This window comes from Mobula hypostoma, chromosome X2 (genome assembly GCF_963921235.1).
Source record: "Mobula hypostoma chromosome X2, sMobHyp1.1, whole genome shotgun sequence".
NCBI lineage: Eukaryota > Metazoa > Chordata > Chondrichthyes > Myliobatiformes > Myliobatidae > Mobula > Mobula hypostoma.
Window position 1 is genome coordinate 24,662,215 of NC_086129.1, and position 20,792 is coordinate 24,683,006.

The following is a 20,792-nucleotide window of genomic DNA, read 5'->3' on the forward strand; positions in this document are numbered from 1 at the left end:
CCAGTATGCCTACTGGCACAACACGTCCACACCAGATGCCATTTCATTGGCTCTTCACTCCACCCTGGAACATCTGCTCAGCAAAGATGCATGCATCATATCGACGTAGCATTCAATAACATCATCCCTTCAAAACTAATCAATGAGCTTCAAGACCTTGGCCTCAATACCTTCTTGTGCAACTGGATCCTGGATTTCCTCACTAGCCGACCCCAGTCAGTTCGGATTGATGACAGCATCTCCTCCATGTGATATCAATTATCGCAGGTGCACCACAAGGGTTTGTGCTTAGCCACCTGCTTTACTCACTACACCTATGACTGTGTGGCTACGTATAGCTCCAATGCCATATTCAGATTTGCTGACGACATCACTGTCATAGACCGAATCAAAGGTGGTGACGATTCAGCATATAGGAGAGAGATTGAAAGTATGACTGAGTGCTGCCCTAACAACTCAATGTCAGCAAGACCAAGGAGCTGATTATTGACTTCAGGAGAGGGAAGCCAGAGGTCAATGAGCCAGTCTTCATTGGAGGATCAGAGATGGAGAGGGTCAGCAACTTTAAATTCTTCAGTGTTACCATTTTGGAGGACCTGACCTGTCCACCCAAGCACGTAAGTGCAATTACAAAGGAAGCATGACAGCGCCTCTACTTCCTTAGAAGTTTATGAAGAATTAGCATGACATCTAAAACTTTGACAAACTTTATAGATGTGTGGTGGAGAGTATATTGACTGGCTGCATCACAGCCTGGCATGGAAACATCAATGCCCAGTGGATGGAGCCCAGTCCATTACGGGTAAAGCACTCCCCACCATTAAGATCACCTACAAGGAATGTTGTTGCAGAAAAGCAGCATCCAGTATCAGGGACCCCCACCACTCAGGTCACGTTCTATTCTCGCTGCTGCCATCAGGAAGAAGGCACAGGAGCCTCAGGACTCACAACACCAGGTTCAGGAGTAGTTATTACCCCTCAACCCTCAGGCTGTTGAATCAGAGAGAATATCTTCATTCAACTTTCCCCATCACTGAACTGTTCCCAGAACCCAGGGACTCCCTTTCAAGGATTCTTCATCTCCTGTTCTCGATGTTTATTGCTTATTTTTTTTTTCTTTTGTATTTGCAGTTTGTTGTGTTTTGCACACTAGTTGTCCACCCTGTTGGGTGCGGTCTTTCATTGACTCTATTATGGTTATTGAATTTCTTGAGTATGCCTGCAAGAAAATTAATCTCAGGGTTGCAAATGGTGACATATATGTGCTTTGATAATAAACTTACTTTGAATGTTGAACAGCTTGTTAATACAAATGTCAATCAGCCAATCATGTGATAGCAACTCAGTGCATAAAAACATACAGACAGGGTCAAGAGGTTCAGTTGTTGTTCAGACCAAACATCAGAATGGGGAAGAAATGTGATCTAAGTTGCTTTGACCATGGAATGACCATTGGTGTCAGACAGAGCGATTTGATTATATTAGAAACATCCAATGAGTGGCAGTTTGTGGGTGAAAACAGCTCGTTAACGAGAGAGGCTAGAGGAGAATGGCCAGACTTGATTCAAGTTGACAGGAAGGTGTCAGTAACTCAAATAGCCCCACGTTACAACAGCGGTGTGGTGAAGAGCATCTCTGAATGCACAACACATCGAACCTTGAAGTGGATGGGCTACAGCAGCAGAAGACCACAAACATACACTTAGTGGCCACTTATTAGGTACAGGAGGTGCCTAATGAAGTGCCATTATTTGATTCAATTTGTTCTCTTGGAACCTTCTGCTTTTGCCTTAGCCTGTGCAGTTGCAACCTTTGTTCTTGCGTTTATGTCCCCAGAATTGCCTGCTCTAGTAATTTTCAAATTCTTTCTGTATCCTCCAATAACTATTTGCCGATCATGTTGCTGAATAATATTAAGTTCGAGACTGCGTAGATCAATTTCAATGGTAGCCTTATAACATCCCAGCCCAGCCCAACCCAGCCACTCTATTCCTCTTACTTTGTTATTGAAACTCCCTCTCTTTCTCTTCCCACCACTGGTAATTTGGAAGCCTCCATGGACACTGCTAGCACTAAGTCTTCCTTCTAAATCTCACCTCCTTGACAAAGCTTTCAGTCCCGGTTCTCAATGCTCCTGTTCCTTTGTTCTTGGAAAATGAAATGCCAGTTGAGAGCAGAGCAGTTGAGAGGTGCTGGCAGCCCATCGTCATATTCGTAGTTACTGCTATCATAACAGTGTCTTCAAATAACGATAGAGTGAATGAGAAGACATGGCAATGTTTCTGCAGTGAGCCTTTCTCAGTACGTACATCTTTCTGAATTTTGAACTCTGAACCTTGAGGGGTGAGATGGAAGTCTTTTAATCAATTTCCGATGGTTCAAATCATATTGGAGATGTGAATTATTTCTAAAATCTTGAACTAGAGGGTGGCGAATCTGTATAATTCATTGCCACAGACGGCTGTGGAGGCCAAGTCATTGGGTATATTTAAATCAGAGGTTGATAGGTTCTTGATTAGTAAGTGGGACAAAGGTTATGGGGAGAAGGCACGAGTATGGGATTGAGAAGTATAATAGATAGTCATGATGGAACGGCGGAGCAGACATAATGGGCTGAGTCGCCTAATTCTGCTCCTATGAATTAAAGTCTTGTGTCTTAAAGACATTGAAGCACTAGTTAAAAATATAACCTATGTAACTCTCACTGGGCTCATATACAATCTTGGTCCATTAGGTAACTCTGCTAACAGCCATGTGACTCAGTGGTGAGAAGGTCACCTTTCATAAACAACATATGTCCAGGGTTGGTATGATTTGGGGTTCAACCAAACAGCAATGTCATGATGTTCCGACTAAAGAAACATCAATTTGAGTGAATGCTGTGTAAATACTGCCCATACACAGTTATTGGTCGGCAAGAAATAACAGATCGTAAAATTATAAAGAAAGTTTATTTACCAGTGTCAGCTTTATGAAACAGTTATTAAGAGAAAGAAAAGAAAGAAGAATAAAAAAACCAAAGGGCCCATTACAATTAAACCAGTCCAATGTGCACATAATCACTGGAGTTCATACTGGAGTATTTGGGGGGTGTCTCTCTTGCTCATATGCTGGACCCATAGTCTGCATGAAAGCACCCACCATATTCCGAACTTCCCTTGAACGCCATCTCAAACAAACTGGCTTTCTCTCAGGAGTATTAGCCCTTCCTCCTTGGAGCCATTCATCTGCACAAGGCACTTCTTCCAATGGGGACTCTCCTTCTGACAGCATCCTGCCGCTTTGCAGCTCCCACCAAAAGACCCCAAACCAGACTACTGTCCTTCAGAAAACTCTTCCCCGCCCCCAGTGCTCTAGAACGTTCTCCTACATCCCCAATCCTGATTGGCTGACTCACATTCCTGAGTTGGACAACATGGGTCCTCAGCTGAGGCCAAAACACACTTTCCAGCATGGCACACTGCTTTTACAGAAAACTGCTAATATAAACTACTTCACAGCATCGCAGTAGAAATATTAACCAGGGCATTGCAGTTACAATAAGCAGTATAAAGTGCACTGGTAAAATTTTAGCATTTCATTGTAGGCAAATCTATTTTTAAGTGTCTCTCATAAGAATGAAAGGACAACATAATTAATAAATGGAATGGGACTGGGTGTCCAGTGAAGCTCCTTGGGATGTGTATATATCATTGAAATTTCGGAGGCAGTACCAGAAGGTAATCAAGAAAGCTAATGGACTCCTGGTCTTCATATTTGGAGGGCTGGAGTACATTATGTTGTATTCCAAACTCTGATTAAACCACATCTGGTGTGATATGGGTGCTATGAATAGCTCATTGGCACTTGTTAAATTGTGATTGGAGCTCAGGTGATGAAAGAAATCTATTGCTACTGATGACTCTGACCCCCACCTTCCCAATTGAACAGTCTGCCAACACTTGCACTTGAAAAATGACTCATTCAAACATATATAACTTCCTTTGGAAATAGTAGTTTCTTTCACCTATGATAAACCTGCAGAGTTTAAAAAAAACATTAATTCTCTTCTGTAGCCTGTTTTCAAGCAATAAAGGAAACCTAGTTTGCCTTTTTGAGGCAAGTAGCAACAATAAAACAGAACATTTGATTTACCTAAAGTGTTTTTAATTCCTTGCAATGACTATGCTGTAATCTGGAATGAGTAGCACATTTCTAACATCATTAATCCTAGTCAGAAGCTAGGTTTGCAGAGAAACCGAATAGATAATTACCTGTGAATTCCCTTAATTGGTGCTTTATGAATATATTTAAAATTTTAGAAATGCAGGCGGAAGCTAATTGTAGTGAGAAAGACAGATACAATGAGTTTACTCTGTAGTTTGGTTTTAGCCTGATATTGTTTTTGAAAGCTACTCTGAATCCACCTCTGTCTGTTCTTTTTATATTTATTAAATGAATTTTAGCTATTATCAAAGAAGGTTTACAGCCTTGAGTTATGAGGTGAAGCTCTACTCCAGGCTTCAGGTTTAAGCTCCTACATTTGTGACTTCATTAACACAGCACATTTTCATACTACATTGCAGTGGATTCTGCCTCCTCTGCCATTACCTCCAGTTTTCACTACCTGCTGGTGAAAACTGATTTCATGATGATAATTTTGAGAGCCTCAGTATGGACAGGAGGCAGCTAGAATCGAGATTCAAATTGAAAGAAAAGAATGACATAGAATTGGAAGGTTCCAAGCAGATCTAAATCTGTATTGTACAAAACTCAAGCCTAAAATTCCAGTTAAGCTTTGACACTGCTTTAACCTGTAATCAGTAATCTGAAATCCGGCATTGCGAGTGGATTATTGTGTTTGTAGGAAGGAATATGTAGATAAGGTATCTTCAGCGGATCTCATCTGCAGTGTGTTTGGGCAGTGCTGCTGAGTCGGGGAGAGGGAAAACCCTGCATCTGTTCAATGACAGCCCAGTGGAAAGTGCACAACGCTGACGCTGATGGACAAGATTCGATAAGCTATTGTTTTCACATGCTCTTACACTTCATGGTCAAAAGGAATGTCACATTTATTGCAGGCTCACATATCAATAATGTCATGGCAGGATAAATTAGGGCTAGTGTTTAGGGTGAGAATGAATAGCTACACCATTGGAACTATCATTTCATGTTTAAAAGTATCCTAGAGGAAAGCAAATTGGAGAGTGCCACTTTAGTAACATCTGTGGCGAATTGGAGACATGTCCAATGGTTTTCTTTTTATTTTTAGTTATTGTTGTAGGAACGAAGCATTAATTTGTGTACCTTACATACCTAGAAGGTGGCAGAGGTTAGTAGTTAGTATGTGCGCTTTTTGAATAGAGGCGGATTAATATTTCACCATCAACAGCCTCCAAAGCACGTTACCCCCCCAACCCCCCCCCAGTTACCGTTGTAGACGTAAGGTCCATCTTCCAGAGCGTGAACCTGTGGAACGCATCTAGCCCAGATGGTATCCTTAGATCCTGCACAGATCAGCGAGCAGGTGTACTTGCAGGCATTTTCAATATCTCTTTGCTTCAATCTGAGGTTCCCACCTACTTTTAAAAAGACCTAAGAAAAACAAGGCAACACATTGCCCAGTGATTCTTGGCATCTGCATCTACCATGATTGCTTTGAGAGTCTCATGATGGCTTGCATAAAACTCCCAGACAACTTTAGCCCACTACAATTTTGCCTACTGCCCAAACAGATCTACAATAGATGCCATCTTCCTGGTTTTGCAATCATCCATGAAGCATCTGGACAGTGGAGACACCTACGTTAGGCTGTTGTTTAATGACTATAGCCCCGCCTCCAAGCAAACTCATCTTCCAAGCTCCTGGAGCTGAGACTCAACAGCTCTCTTTGTGGCTGGATCCTTGGCTTCCTGACCAACAGACTGCAATCAGTGAGGGTAGTCAGCAATGCCTCCACCACGATCATTCTCAACACTGGTGCCTCACAAGGTTGCATTCTTAGCCCTCTCCCCTACCTTCGATACACTCAGAATTGTGACCAGGTTTTCCTCTAACTCCATCTACAAGTTTGCAGATGATACCACAGTAGTGGGACGCATTGCAGCTTGGTATGGCAGCTGCTTTGCCCATGGCTGCAAGAAGATCCCCTCCACAGACTCAGTGGACACTTCTCGCTGCCTCAGTAATGCAGCCAACACAATCATAGCCCCCTCCACCCTAGGAATTCTTTCTTCTCCTTCCATTGGGCAGACGATACAAAAGCCTGAAAGTACATAGCACAGGCTCAAGGACAGCTCCTATCCTGCTATTATAAAATGGTTCTCTGGTACAATGAAATGGACTCTTGACCTCACAATCTACCTCATTATGAATTACAGGTACAGAGAAAGTGCACACTGTACTACCTCAAAGCACAGTTGTATTGAATTGATCTGTATGGAAGGTATGCAAGAAAGGTTTTTCATTGAACCTCAGGACGGTAACAATAATAAAACAATTTACCACTTTTTGTGAAGCACTGGTTTCTTAGGCAATGTATATCACATGCAGAAATGTAATCTCAGATTGTAAAATCATATCTCACATTGATTTAAGTTGCAAATTGTATTTGATCACTTACTGTTCTGCTAAAAGTGACTATTGAGTGGGAGCAACTCAGTCAATGGGAACTCTTTTAGAGCTAATTCGCATGTTATTTGGTGCTATTTATGACAATGCTATTAATTTGATTCCGTAATAAAATACAGGAATATAGAGCATCTCCTTGTTCCTTCCTCACTATATCTCTTGTTCATCTATGTTTCCAACACATGTTTTGATGTTTGTACACATCTAATGTTTAATGCATTAGCAAGTGTTTTAATCTCAGTGAAAGGAGAAAATAGTTTACTTCAACCAAGATGTAGTAATCATAGATTTGAAATCTGGTTGCAACAACATTTTGGATTGAGTTTTTGATATTTCCATTAGCCATTGCAGAAGTCCTTCCTGACCGTGCTATAATTTTATGGTTTACCCCTTTGGAAGAAAGTCTTTCTTACGACAGTGCGCTTTTTCTTCTTAAACTTTGAAGAGGAAAAGGTTCACGGGGCGCCATTGTAGCGTGACGCTATTACAGCTCGGGGCGTTGGACTTAGGAGTTCAATTCCGACGTCATCTGTAAGGAGTCTGTACATCCTCCCTGTGGAATGCTTGGGTTTTCTCTGGTTCTTTGGGTTTCTTCCCACATTCCAAAGGCGTTAGCAGGTTAATTGGTCATTGTAAATTGTCCCATAATTAATTTAGGGTTAAATCGGGGGTTGCAGCTCGAAGGACCAGAGGGGCCTGTTCTGCACTATATTTCTAAATAAATAAATAACAATCTCACTTCTGTTACCTTTTGATTCATCTTAATTTGCGCAGTCAGTCCCGATATCATGTCTGATCCAAAGATGAGTTACTGTGCACAGTTCTGCTCCATCACCAGTGCTCCCAATTTCACTAACTGATTTTGACAACAAGTCAGCTTGAATCCTAAAATGCTTTCTCTAGAACATGTTATCTTTATGACATTACAATATTTCTTAGGTGGCCATTTTCCTTAAATAAACTTGACATCACAAAAATTTTGGCTGGTTTCCAATCTATATGTTATCATTCCAAAATCAGAGTTATGATTAGGTTTATTATTGCTGACATATGTTGTGATATTTGTTGTTTTGTGGTGACAGTGCAGTACAAGACAAAAATTACTGTGAGTTACGATAAACAAATAGTGCAAAAGAGGAATAGTGAGGTAGTATTCATGGACCATTTAGAAATCTGATGACAGAGGGAAAAAAATTGTTCATAAAACCTTGAGTGCAGATCTTCATACTCCTATACCACTTCCCTGATGATAGTAATGGGAAGACCATAAGACATAGGAGCAGAATTAAGCCATTCAGCCCGTCGAGTCTGCTCCGCCATTCCACTATGGTTGATTTATTATCCCTCTCAACTCCATTCTCCTGCCTTCTCCCCATAACCTTCGATTCCCTTGGTAACCAAGAATCTATCAGCCTCCTCTTTAAATACACCCAAATGTCTTGGCCTCCACAGCTGTCTGTGGCAAAAAATTCCACAGATTCATCACCCTATGGCTAAAGAAATTCCTCCTCATCTCTGTTCTAGAAGAGGGTATGTCCCAGATGGTGAGGATCTTTGATGATGGATGCTGCCTTCTTGAGGTGGTGAGTAAGCTTCCACCTGTGATGGAGCTCTCTGAGTCTGTTTCAATCCTGTGCATTGCGCCTCCATACGAGGTGGCGTCAAATCTCATTGGCAGTTGCATTATTGTGCTACAAGAAGGGTTCTGCAGAGATGACCTTTCACCTTTAAAACACTATGTCTAACCATGTACTCGTAAAAGCTTTTTTGTCAGATGATTCATTCCATAGTTTGTGGCAGAACAGATCAATGCTTCGCCGAGGGTGGAATTTATCATTTTACCCTGACTTTGCTTTAATGCGAGTATCACAGACTTGCACTATCTGCTTCTTCATTATTTGATCTCTATTTGTGAATTTGCTCTATTTATATGACAAATCAATGTTCTGGTTAGCATTTTGAGGCTTAGATTTCATTTAGAGTCATAGAGTCATTGAACACTACAGCACAGAAGCAGGCCCTTCAGCCCATCTTGCCCATGCTGGACTATTTATCTGCCTAGTCCTGGACCAGAGCCCTCCATACCCTTCCCATTCATGTATCTATCCAAATGTCCCGAAAATTTTGGAATTGAACTCACTTCCATCACTGGTAGCTCATTCCACACTCTCATCACCCTCTGAGTGAAGAAATGCCCCCTCGTGTTCCTCTTAGCAATTCACCATTCACAGTTAACCCAGTTAACGTAGTTCTAGTATTTCCCAACCTCAGTGGAAAAAGCCTCCTTGCATTTACCCTATCTGTGTGAAGAAAAAGCATTTCAGGGTGTATATTGTATACATTTCTCTGACATTAAATTGTATCTTTGAACCTTTGTACCCCTTATTGTTTTGTATTCCTCTGTCTAATCGCCCCTCATTCTTCTATGCTCTAGGAACAAAGTCCTGGCAACATCCTCGTAAATTTTCTCTGCACTCTTTCAATCTTTACCTATTTTTAAGAATTTACCTAAGAATACTTGGTTTTACTTCCCTGTCCGTCCCATTCCTCCCGTTGTTCGTGGTTCTCTGCTTGTGCGTGCACTCATGAACATCTCCCTGCCTCACTTGTATTAATGCAAAAGCACGTGGATATTCTTCCTGAATGACACCTTTTAGCTTTTTCATGTGACTTTATATTGTTAATACGCTGCATGGTTGCCTACTCAATAGGATGTTACAGGGGCAAGATGATATATAGGCATCCATTAGTCTCATGAGACCATGGATTTTGTGCCTTGGAAGGTTTCCAGGGCGCAGGCCTGGGCAAGGTTGTATGGAAGACCGGCAGTTGCCTATGCTGCAAGTTTCCCCTCTCCATGCCACCGATGTTGTCCAAGGGAAGGGCATTAGGACCCATACAGCTTGGCACCGGTGTTGTCGCAGAGCAGTGTGTGGTTAAATGCCTTGCTCAAGGACACAACATGCTGCTTCAGCTGAAGCTCGAACTAACGACCTTCAGATCACTAGACCGACGCCGTAACCACTTGGCCACGCACCAACACAGGGGCAAGATGAAAGCATGTAAGAATGCAAGAACATAAGAAATAGATCTGGAGTAGACCAGATGGGCACAGAAGTCTGTTGTGCTATTCATTAAGATCATCTACTTCAACATAGTCTTCCTGTAATATTCTAGCATCCCTTGAGTCCCTTAATAACTAGAAATCAATAAAGCTCTGTTTTAAATAAGCTGAATGATCAAGATACTACAATCCTCTACAGTAACCAATTTCAAAACTTTTCAAAAGCACTCTCATTTTCCAAAACTTCCTCAGAATACCAACTGAGTCTCAACCCCATCTCTGATCTTTGGCTATTTGGCCACAGCATTTCACTACCCAGTCCAGAAATCTGTCAATCTATATCAGTTTTAGTTCAGTGATAATTGTATAATTATTGGTATCTGGTGAAGCTTCGAGGTTTCTTGCCAAGAATTCAAGCTCGACAGACTTGATTGAACTAGAAGTTATTTGTAAATAACACCCTAACTTTTCCGCCAGGAATTGTTTGGTACATGCGCACTTCATTGACTTCTACTGGCTCTTAATTAGCAACACCTTATTTTTATAGGTCTTGTGTTGGCTTTACCATCTATTGGAAGTCTTTCCATTCCTTATCTCCACATCTTCCTCCAATTTCATCCCTCCTATCTCATATTTCCCTGTTTGGCTTGGAGCCAATTTCCTTTTACCTATTTAGAGCTCTTTGAAGCCTTTAGTTACATTGCAGATATAAGTTGTTGTATTAATGCTGTTGGCAACTCTTGTGAGCAACTGGTTAACTTGACCATCATGATACCTTGTATTTCCACAGATGTGTCAGAGGAGCATTTGAAATTTTCCTGAAAACCTTACTTCACCGAGAAATCGCCATTGTAAGTAATTTTGAAAGTCTTGTGGCACTTTGCTAGCAAGATGACTCCAGAAGCTTTGAAACATGTTGACCAAATGCAGAATTGTCAAGAGTAGAGTTGCTAATTCTGGTTGGACTTGTACTTCAATGTTTCAGGACGTGACCTTCAGTCACTCTTTTGTTATTGGTTGCCTGGCATGTCCATCATCATAGTGCATGCCTTCCACTTTTATTTTCTTCCCTTGTTAATGTTTTCATAATTAAGGAACAAAATTGTTTAAGGAAGATGATGAAACACTTTTTAAAAGAAAATATTCTTTGATTCTAACTTGTTAATCTTTAATTCCTGGATACTATAGGACAGATACAGAGTGTTGGCAGCCCTAGTTAGAGCTGAACATAGTTGAAGGTGATAGTGATAAAACCTGACTGACAGTGTAATTTGAATGAAAAAAAGACCAGTACAGGTATGTTGGATTTAGAAGTTCTCAGCTGCCATCGCTTTCTTAGTAATCATGTTCATATGACCTAATTCTGATTTGTGAGAGGAGGATTACTGAGATCTTGCACCATTTGGATAGCCCTTTGAAAGCTTGTAATGACTTGATTCTAGTGCACATTGCATATCCTGTAGATGGCTAAGAATTTTCTCTAGGCTGGTGTATGATGTAGGCAGAGAAAGTTAGTTCCTGCACTGATGGTGTGAGGCACTTGATCAGTAGCTAGTTACCCGCACACGAATGGAGGGGAGCAGTCAAGGTGAATGTAACAATCAACGTTCCCTCTAAATTTAATTTAGAGCGGCACGGACTGATCATTGCACTTGAGCAGGAAATTTTTACACAGCCTGAGAAATGCGCGGCACTTAAAATTTTTTTTTGCAATATACACATCAAGCAAACAAACCACATTTCACGACACAATTAAATTATGTCAGGTAGTCAAAACAACTGACAAGCACAATGGCAAAAGTAAAATATATTGACTAGACGGCTTCGGCGTTCAGTGGGCTGGTGGTTTATTAACAATGAGCTACCAGTATCCATTCTGTGTTTATTGTTACAATTCGCAACAAATGTTGTATCTTACAACATTGACAATGTAAATAGGTTGAAGCTCTAAATGTTTGAAAATAAAGGCTGTGGTACATTTATCATTTAGAAAATTTATGGATTATACTTATTAACACATAATTACAGGGTATTTCACAATTATATTAATATAGATTTTAAATTTATGTTAGCATAATTTCAAAATTATATTAGCATGATTTCAAAATTCTATTAACATTATATAAAAGAAAATTCCAGTTGTGCGGCAATAAAGGCTACATGCGCAGGAGCATTTCAGTTACTGCACGGTCATGCACCCAAGCAGGCTGGAGGGAACAATGGTTACAACAAAAAAAAATAGATTTTTTATTTATGGAACAAGGCCACTTATCTTTCCTGATGGCCTTCCTACTTTTTGGTTATAGGAAGTGCTATAGCTAGACTTCTTTATTCAAAAGAAAAGCATATAATTTTTTTTTTTAGCAACACACAAGACACTGGAGGAACCCAGCAGGCCAGGCAGCAACCATGGAAAGAAGTACAGTCGACGCTTCAGGCCGAAATCCCCCAGCGTGACACGAAGCTTCGACTGTACTTTTTTCTGTGGTTGCTGCCTGGCCTGGTGAGTTCCTCCGGCGTTTTGTGTGTGTTGCTTAGATTTTCAGCATCTGCAGATTTTCTCTTGTTTGTGATTTAATTATTTTTTTAATTCTTAAGCCAATTTGAGGATCCTTGAAGTGTAATATTTCCAATGAAGCAACAGAAAGACATGAAAATGTAAATAATCAGCAGGTGACTATAACGGAATCTGTTGGGACCATTACAACTGAGATACTGCTGTGAGGATAATTTATCAAAGTAAGGTCAAGCACTGCAGATGATAAGCACCTTTGCTTCAGTGGTAATTGGAAAAGTAATTGATATGAGACTGCTGTCAACAGAGAAGCGTTGGCCAATCAGTTTTGGTACCAGGTAGGAGACCAAAAGCCGTACAAGTGCCGATAATCACCATTACTTCGGGTGACAGGTTAACTGTAGGCACGAGGTCTCGTTTGGTCAGGGTCAGTTCAGCAGCCAGCAAGTGTATCACTACTTCCTGAGTAAACATCACAGGATCATGGCATTACTGCTGTATTACAGACAGACATAGCAAAAGCAAGAAATCAAAGAAATAGGATTGGGAGTTCTTGGGTTAGGTAGCAGGATCTGCTAAGTCTGAGTCAGAAAGTTAAACACTCCAATTTCAGCTCTGACATTGAAATACAAATATATATAGTACTAAATCATGCTAATTCAAGAAGTGTTATCTGTAATAAGATGTAGGTGCAGAACTAGGCCCTTTGTCCCATCAATTCAGCTTTGTCATTCAATAATGGCTGATTTATTTTCCCTCTCAGCCCCATTCTCTTGCCTTCTCCTGGTAACCTATGATACGCTTACTAATCAAAAATCTAGCAACCTCCGCTTTAAATACACCCAATCACTTGACCGCCACAGTTGTTTGTGGCAATGAATTCCACAGATTCACTGTCCTTTGGCTAAAGAACTTCCTCCTCATTTCTGGTCCTATACTTTCCCTTGATTGGAAGTATCCACTCCACATCCACTCTATCCAGGGCTTTCGATATTTGATAGGTTTCAATGAGAACCCCCTCATTCTTTTAAACTCCAGCGAGTACAGGCCCAGAGCCAACAAATGCTCCTCATACGTTAACCCTTTCATTCCCAGCTCAGTCTTGTAAACTCCCCGGACCCTCTCCAATGTTGGCACATCCTTGTCTTCAAAAATGACCATATGATTTTGATATACCAGTTAATATTTATTACAAAAGCTAATTCTCTGGTAGATGTCATACCACCGTGTACAGGTTGATCATTGGCCTATATTACTAGACCAGCCATTGGCACATACTGCCCCAATCATTGCTGCTACATTGTTTTTCCTGATGGCAGGCTGTTGGTCACTGAACATTAGCCTTCTACACTTTCGCTGATAAAAACTAGTCTCTTACTGCATTGTGGGCAGCTGGAATCTATGAGGCTTTTCATTGGTGGGCAAATTCAGCTGTTGGTGATCTAGACTGCTTTGAGATTCTTTTAATGCTGCTGCACCACTGAATGGCCATATTCGTCTGGTTGAGAAACTAACCCTAAGAAGGAAAGGGGCCTCTGATTCATTCTGTGTCTTGAAATGAGGGGAGAAGGAGGGTTGCTGGTTACACGGAAGCAGCTGCAGCTATAGCTACAGCTGAGAAAAGCCTGCTACAGGCCATTCCTGTGTAAAGTTTTCACTACCTATGCATACTTGTGTTTGTGCATATGAAATAAACTCGCCTTTGAATTTTAACTTTGAGAACAAGCTCCTATCATATTATTAAATTCAAAAGTCTGATTTACTTACATACATTCATTCCTAGAATGGTTGCACCGGCTTTCTCTATTGGTAGAATCTCAGATGGTGACAAGGAGGCATACAGAAGCAAGATAGATCAGCTGGTTGAGTGGTGTCACAACAACAGCCTCTCATTCAATGTCAGCAAGACCAAAGAATTGATTGTTATCTTCAGGAAGAGGAAGTCTGGGGAACACACACCAGTCCTTATTGAGGGGTCAGTAGTGGAAAGAAGGCACAACAGCAACTTTATTTCATTAGGAGTTTGAGGAGATTTGGTATGTCACCAAAGACTCTAGCAAATTTCTACTGATGTACAATAGAGAGCATTCTAACTGGTTGCATCACCGTCTGGTATGGAGGGGCCACTGCACAGGATTGGAAAAAGCTGCAGAGGGTTGTAAACTCAGCCAGCTCCATCATGGGCACTAGTCTTCATGGAGTTAACCATGGAGGACATCTTCAAAAGGCAATGCCTTAAAAAGGCAGCATCCATCATTAAGGACCACCATCACCCAGGACATGTCCTGTTCCCATTGCTACCATCAGAGAGAGGGCTGAGGAGCCTGAAGACCTACATTCAGTGTTTTAGAGAACAGCTTTTTCCCCTCCACAAATCAGATTTCTGAATGGAAAATAAACTCATGCAGTCTACCTCACTTTTTTTTTTGCTCTCATTTTGCTTATTTTTTTTAAATATTTATTTCTTGTTATAATTTCCAGTGTATTTTATGTATTACACTGTACTGCTGCCGGGAAACAACAAATTGCATGACAGTGATAATCAACCTGATTCTGATTCTGAAAGTTATCGGAAGGTTGTTTTGTTGCTGGCATCATCAATAGATACAGGAATCAGACATGACACTTTTCATATGCAACAACGCAACAAGTGCAATGCAGGATTCATGAGAGGGAGGGTCTGTTATCACCATCACTGAGGTTTGCTGACTGGTGTGGTTTGTAGTTTAAAAAGAAACAGGAGAGCGGGAGGTCGGGTGTTTATTGATTAGCATGTGCACTGGGATGACAGAAAGCTGTGAATGGGGTTCTAGAAGTGCAGTTTTGTTTTCTGTGAATTCATTTCCCTACCTCAACCTGCTTTCATGCGAAAATGGGACAAGACAATTCTGCAGCAAAATAATCCAAGTGCCAACCAGGGAGCATAAATATGAATGGTAAATGGTTTTAGAAGGGCATGATGAAGAATGGGTTGACTGAAATACTGAAAAATATTAGGTGTAAACTGCAAAGTAAAACATCAGACCAAAAAATTTTGAGGCTTCAAAATATAGTGTGAGGCTTAATGAATGAGTTGGGTAATTTAACTCATCCAAGCTTGGCCTTGACCCTTCAGTTTCTTAACTGAAACAAAATTGGGGTTGGGGCTGTGTCACAGACCTCCTCTACCTCCTTTGATCAATATGTATCAGGGTGCTAATGCAGGTCTTTAAATCAGTGTAGTAACAGAGAGAATTCTGGATAGTTGGTCTGGAGTTATGTGTTTGAGTTCCGACTTGGCAACTAGGAAATTTAAATTGAAATAGTTAAATAAGCCGGGAATGAAACAAAGGCTGGTTTTGGTAAAATTAATTTTGAAACTGTGGCCGTGGTTAAAAGCTCACCTGGTTCATTACTCCCGTAAGATTCTCGCAAATACTTACAGATGTATTGTGAAGAACGTTCTAACTGGATGCATCATTATCTGGTATGGGGGGAGGGGCCACTGCACGGGATTGGAAAAAGTTGCAGAAGGCTGTGAACTCAGCCAGCCCCATCTTGGACACCAGCCTCCCTAGCATTCCGGACAGCTTCAAAAGGCAATGCCTCAAAAATGCGGCATCCGCCATAAGGACCCCCATCGTCCAGGACATGCTCTCTTCTCATTGCTACCATCAAGGGGATAGTACAGGACACACACTCAATATTTTAGGAACTTCTTCCCCTCTTCCATTAGATTTCTGAAAAGACAATGAACTCATGAGCACTACCTTACTATTTTATTCTCTTTTTGCACTACTTATTTAAGTTATTATATATATATATATATATATATATATATAAATAAAAATATACTTGTTTTTATTGTTATTTTTTATTATATAGTTATTTTTATGTATTGCACTGTACTGCTGCCACAAAACAGCAAATTTCATGACATACACTATGCCAGTGATATTAAAACTGATTCTGAAACTGTTCTTCAAGGAAGGAAACCTCCAGACTTCGGAGCCACCAGTGTGGCTCACTGAATCACTCTGAACTGAGAATGCAGGTAGTGATGGACACTAAATTCCGGCATTGCCCATGAGTTCCAGGTCTAGTGAATGAGAGAAAATGTAAATGGAGATACTGCTAATAATACCCTTGGAGCTAATTAGCTTCTGCACCCTTTGTAATTTAGCACACAAGTGTGTGGTATTGGGGTCTAAACAGAGGACGATTCAACACTGAATTAATTTTCTTGAAAAACTAATTTCAAAATGCCCTTATATGAGACAATTATTTTAAAATGGATTTTCAATGTTCTTTTGTACTGGTTTTCTTTTAACTGTATGTTCTAACAAGCTCTGTACAATTACCCTATCTAATTTATGTTGTGCACTAGTTGCTATTTTTTGCAGTTCTCTCATAGGGGAAGTGCTATGCACCCCCACCCCCCCAAAAAAAAACTTTAACTTAATAACAAAATTGTCACCACTGAGTTGAAAGGTTGATCTTGATAATTTCACTGAGTACTGTTTGTGCTGGCAATTCACTGAGGACCCAGGTTATTGTTAAACTACCTTTCAGCTGGGGCATTATATTGAGGCCCCATTCTTCCTGTACATATATATGGCAATTGTATAAAAAATTATATATAAAAACAGGAAGAATGAATCTTACACTATATGTAAGATTCTGCAGCACTGTTTAAAATATTACAGCAGAGCTCTCCCTGTTGTCCTGGCAAAAGTTTATTGTACAACCTCCATCGTCAGGCCATCTGTTTCTTTGTAGAATGTGGGAACTAGCATTTCATGCATTACATCAGTGAATACATTTCAAAATGCTCTTCGCTCTCTGGGATGGTTCATTATTGCCTCTTCTCCAAATGAGTTGCTATTGAAGCCTTTCTTCCACAAGTGTAAAGCAGTGAGATGAGCCCTGACATCCTATTTTGTATTTTGAGTTTTTCAAGTTGCGGGATGGTGTTGCTAAATAATGGAACACATAACAACCATGCAATTATCAAACCTTCTCAAGCTTGACCAGTAACACCAATTGCTGTGATATTTCTCCCCTATATCAGTTGTCTGTGGGTAAAAATAAGAATAGGATGGGGTCCTGTCCAGTCCTGATGAAGGGTCTCGGCCTGAAACACAGACTGTGTATTTCCCTCCAGTCCCAGCCTGACCTGCTGAGCTTCTCTGGAATCTCAGAATCTCGTGTGTCTGGGATTATAATATTTCCAGGTTTCCTTGTTGAGCAAAGGGTCATGATGTCTGGAACACAATCCCAGGAATTTCCACAAACCTTTCAATCCAGTGAATGTCTTGCTTTGATATATGAACTAAAAGTGAAACATTTTAACTTGCTTCACTCTCTACTGTGGTGCTGGACTTTGGATATTCCTCTGTGCAGCTCTTGGGGTGACAATTTTCAGTACGTAGAGCAAAATAGAAAGAACTCTATAGTACAACCACTACCATTTCCCCACTGGGCAGAAAGGTGTAGAATGGAGAGGTTAAATTTAAATAATATGCATGTCTCCAATTAGCTTTGTGCATACCAATTGCAATAAATGAACAGGAAAGGCAGAATTCTTCATTAAAATATTTTAGCCCAACTCCCTCAATGAAGCCACGAGTTTGATTTAAATTTAGCAGTTTTTGCACTTGGTTCCCTAACTGCTTCCCACTAGAAGCATCTGGTTCTAGCCTTGGAATATTGCTTGCAGGAACTAAATTATTATGAGATTAGTCATTTATTTCTGTTCTGATTTCCATGGATTAACTCAGCCTCTGTACAGGAATCCCATGACCCCAAGTCTAATGCAGCAGTCTCTTGTGTACCCCCATATCAAATTCTCCTGGCGAATCCAAGTACTGTATACCACAACCATCAGTTTTCCTTCATATTTTTCATTCTAGATACAGGTTTTATGGAAATGGGTCACAAAGTTGCAGGGTTTAAAACCATTTTTTAAAAACTTATCCTCCCAGCCCCAAGTCCAAGGATGGTTGATGTCATTGAGAAACCAAGTACCTCAGGCACAGAAATTTCAAATTGAAAATGCTGTAATTAGGCTAGGCAGCAAAAGTGGAATAAGCAAAACAATGAATATTTCAATTAAAAGCCCATTTGGCAAAGGCAATGTACATTGGGGAAGGGATGATGTGGAAGAGAAGGCCTGTGATTATGTAGGAGCAATTAAAAAGATGCTGGTATGATGATGTGGAGCTGGTATTGTGACAGGTAAAGATATGAGACAATACAGACAATACAGGAGGAGCTGTAAATAGCAACATGGATTAATTACCAGCACCTGTTGCCCAAATAAATGAGAATAGCGGCTAATGACAAACTCCGGAGTGAGCCTAAAAGACTGAAGTGCCTGATGTTAATATTCTGTTTGCATTGATTTCAAAAATAGCTTTGTATCAAATACATTCCACGGAATAAATACTTTGAGCTTCAGTCTTCATTTGGAGATTCAGCATTTAACAAATACACTATTCACTTCAAAGCGGTGTATGTTATATTTAGGAATTATGAGACACAACTGCTTTCTAAAGGAATTATTAATTTCCAAGGAGCTGAAGTTGACTGGTTCATTTGTTGTGATTGAATTCTATAACTCTGGTTCATGTATTCTAACTTTTGCCAATGGATGTTGCTTTGATGTATGAGTTCTTTAAGCAAACTGTTCAGCTTGCATGAAGTGTTTAACGGGTTCCAATGAAATGGGATGCATGTAGATCATCATTTGCTAGTGAAGTGACTTGCCTCAATGGATCGCTTGTTAGACCTGGTCTGCAGTAATGCTAGTGCTACTGTTGCTGGATTCCATCTCCACCAGTGCCACTGGGTCCTGCTGCTCTTCCTCCACTGTACCCACCTTTCACTTGCCTCTTGTGCCACCCACCCCCAATCTCTCATCCTCCTCTTACTCTTCTGAGCCCTCATTTTGCCACCTCCTCACCTCCCCGAGCCTTCTGCTCCACTGTCCTCCTTTGATCCCGGCCGTGAGCACAGCTCTAACCCTGGCAGTGTCATCACCATTCCCTCTCTTGGGGCAGTACAGTCTGACGTCAGCAGATGCTTCACCTTTGTCCCCCTGCACCCTCACCTCAATATGTTCCAAGCCCACCATAATGTTGACTCTTCAATGCAGTAAATAAAATCTAACTCGAATCCTAGTGAGATGTTCCCCAAAGAGTACGATTCCTTGAGAAGTCTGTCAGGGTCTTGGTTTAATTTGGTTAATTCAGGCAGTGGACAAACAGTCCTTGGATAGTCTATCTGGGGAGAAAATTGGGCATCAGAGAACGACATGGTCGTTTCTTCATTCTGTTAATCAACTATTTAGTAGCCTCCGAAGAAAATATCTCTGGAGACAAGTCTTGCCACTTTTATATGGACATTGGAAATTTTCCAGTGTGTTGCTGCTGGAGTTTTTTTTTGTTTGCCTGAATAAACATAAACAGAAGCTTGCAGTTGAAGTCCAACTGACACTCAGTCTTCCCAAATGGATTTGGCTCAAATTTTTTTCAGATCAAATATTTCTAGTTTTACAATCAATGCAAATCATAAAGCAATAAATGCTAACAACAGGAATTCTGCAGATGCTGGAAATTCAAGCAACACACATAAAAGTTGCTGGTGAACGCAGCAGGCCAGGCAGCATCTCTAGGAAGAGGTGCAGTCGACGTTCCAGACCGAGACCCTTCGTCAGGACTAACTGAAGAAAGAGTGAGTAAGGGATTTGAAAGTGGGAGGGGAGGGGGAGATCCAAAATGATAGGAGAAGACAGGAGGGGGGGGGGAAATGGAGCTAAGAGCTGGACAGGTGCTTGGCAAAGGGGATATGAGAGGATCATGGGACAGGAGGTCCGGGAAGAAAGACAAGGAGGTGGGGGGGGGGGACCCAGAGGATGGGCAAGGGGTATATTCAGAGGGACAGAGGGAGAAAAAGGAGAGTGAGAGAAAGAATGCGTGTATAAAAATAAGTAACAGATGGGGTACGAGGGGGAGGTGGGGCATTAGCGGAAGTTAGAGAAGTCGATGTTCATGCCATCAGGTTGGAGGCTACCCAGACGGAATATAAGGTGTTGTTCCTCCAACCTGAGTGTGGCTTCATCTTTACAGTAGAGGAGGCCGTGGATAGACATGTCAGAATGGGAATGGGATGTGGAATTAAAATGTGTGGCCACTGGGAGATCCTGCTTTCTCTGGCGGACAGAGCGTAGATGTTCAGCAAAGCGGTCTCCCAGTCTGCGTCGGGTCTCACCAATATATAAAAGGCCACATCGGGAGCACCGGACGCAGTATATCATCCCAGCCAACTCACAGATGAAGTGTTGCCTCACCTGGAAGGACTGTTTGGGGCCCTGAATGGTGGTAAGGGGGGAAGTGTAAGGGCATGTGGAGCACTTGTTCCGCTTACACGGATAAGTGCCAGGAGATAAGTGCCCTCCCCCCCCCCTGCATTCCGCAGGGATCGCTCCCTACGCAACTCCCTTGTCCATTCGTCCCCCCCATCCCTCCCCACTGATCTCCCTCCTGGCACTTATCCTTGTAAGCGGAACAAGTGCTACACACACCCTTACATTTCCTCCCTCACCACCATTCAGGGCCCCAGACA

At 41.3% G+C, this 20,792-nt stretch overlaps 1 protein-coding gene across 7 annotated transcripts in view; it reads left to right on the plus strand.

Annotated features, from left to right (window-relative positions):
• pknox2 (pbx/knotted 1 homeobox 2) overlaps positions 1-20,792 on the plus strand; it is a 533,394-nt gene that overhangs the window by 106,582 nt on the left and 406,020 nt on the right. For 5 of the 7 annotated variants that reach the window (XM_063038519.1, XM_063038517.1, XM_063038526.1 and 2 more), the window contains exon 2: positions 10,464-10,524. The exons of the other annotated variants lie outside the window; for them this stretch is intronic. The gene's annotated coding sequence lies outside the window, so the exon portion shown is untranslated. The remainder of the gene's footprint in view (positions 1-10,463; positions 10,525-20,792) is intronic. 7 annotated transcript variants of the gene reach the window in all.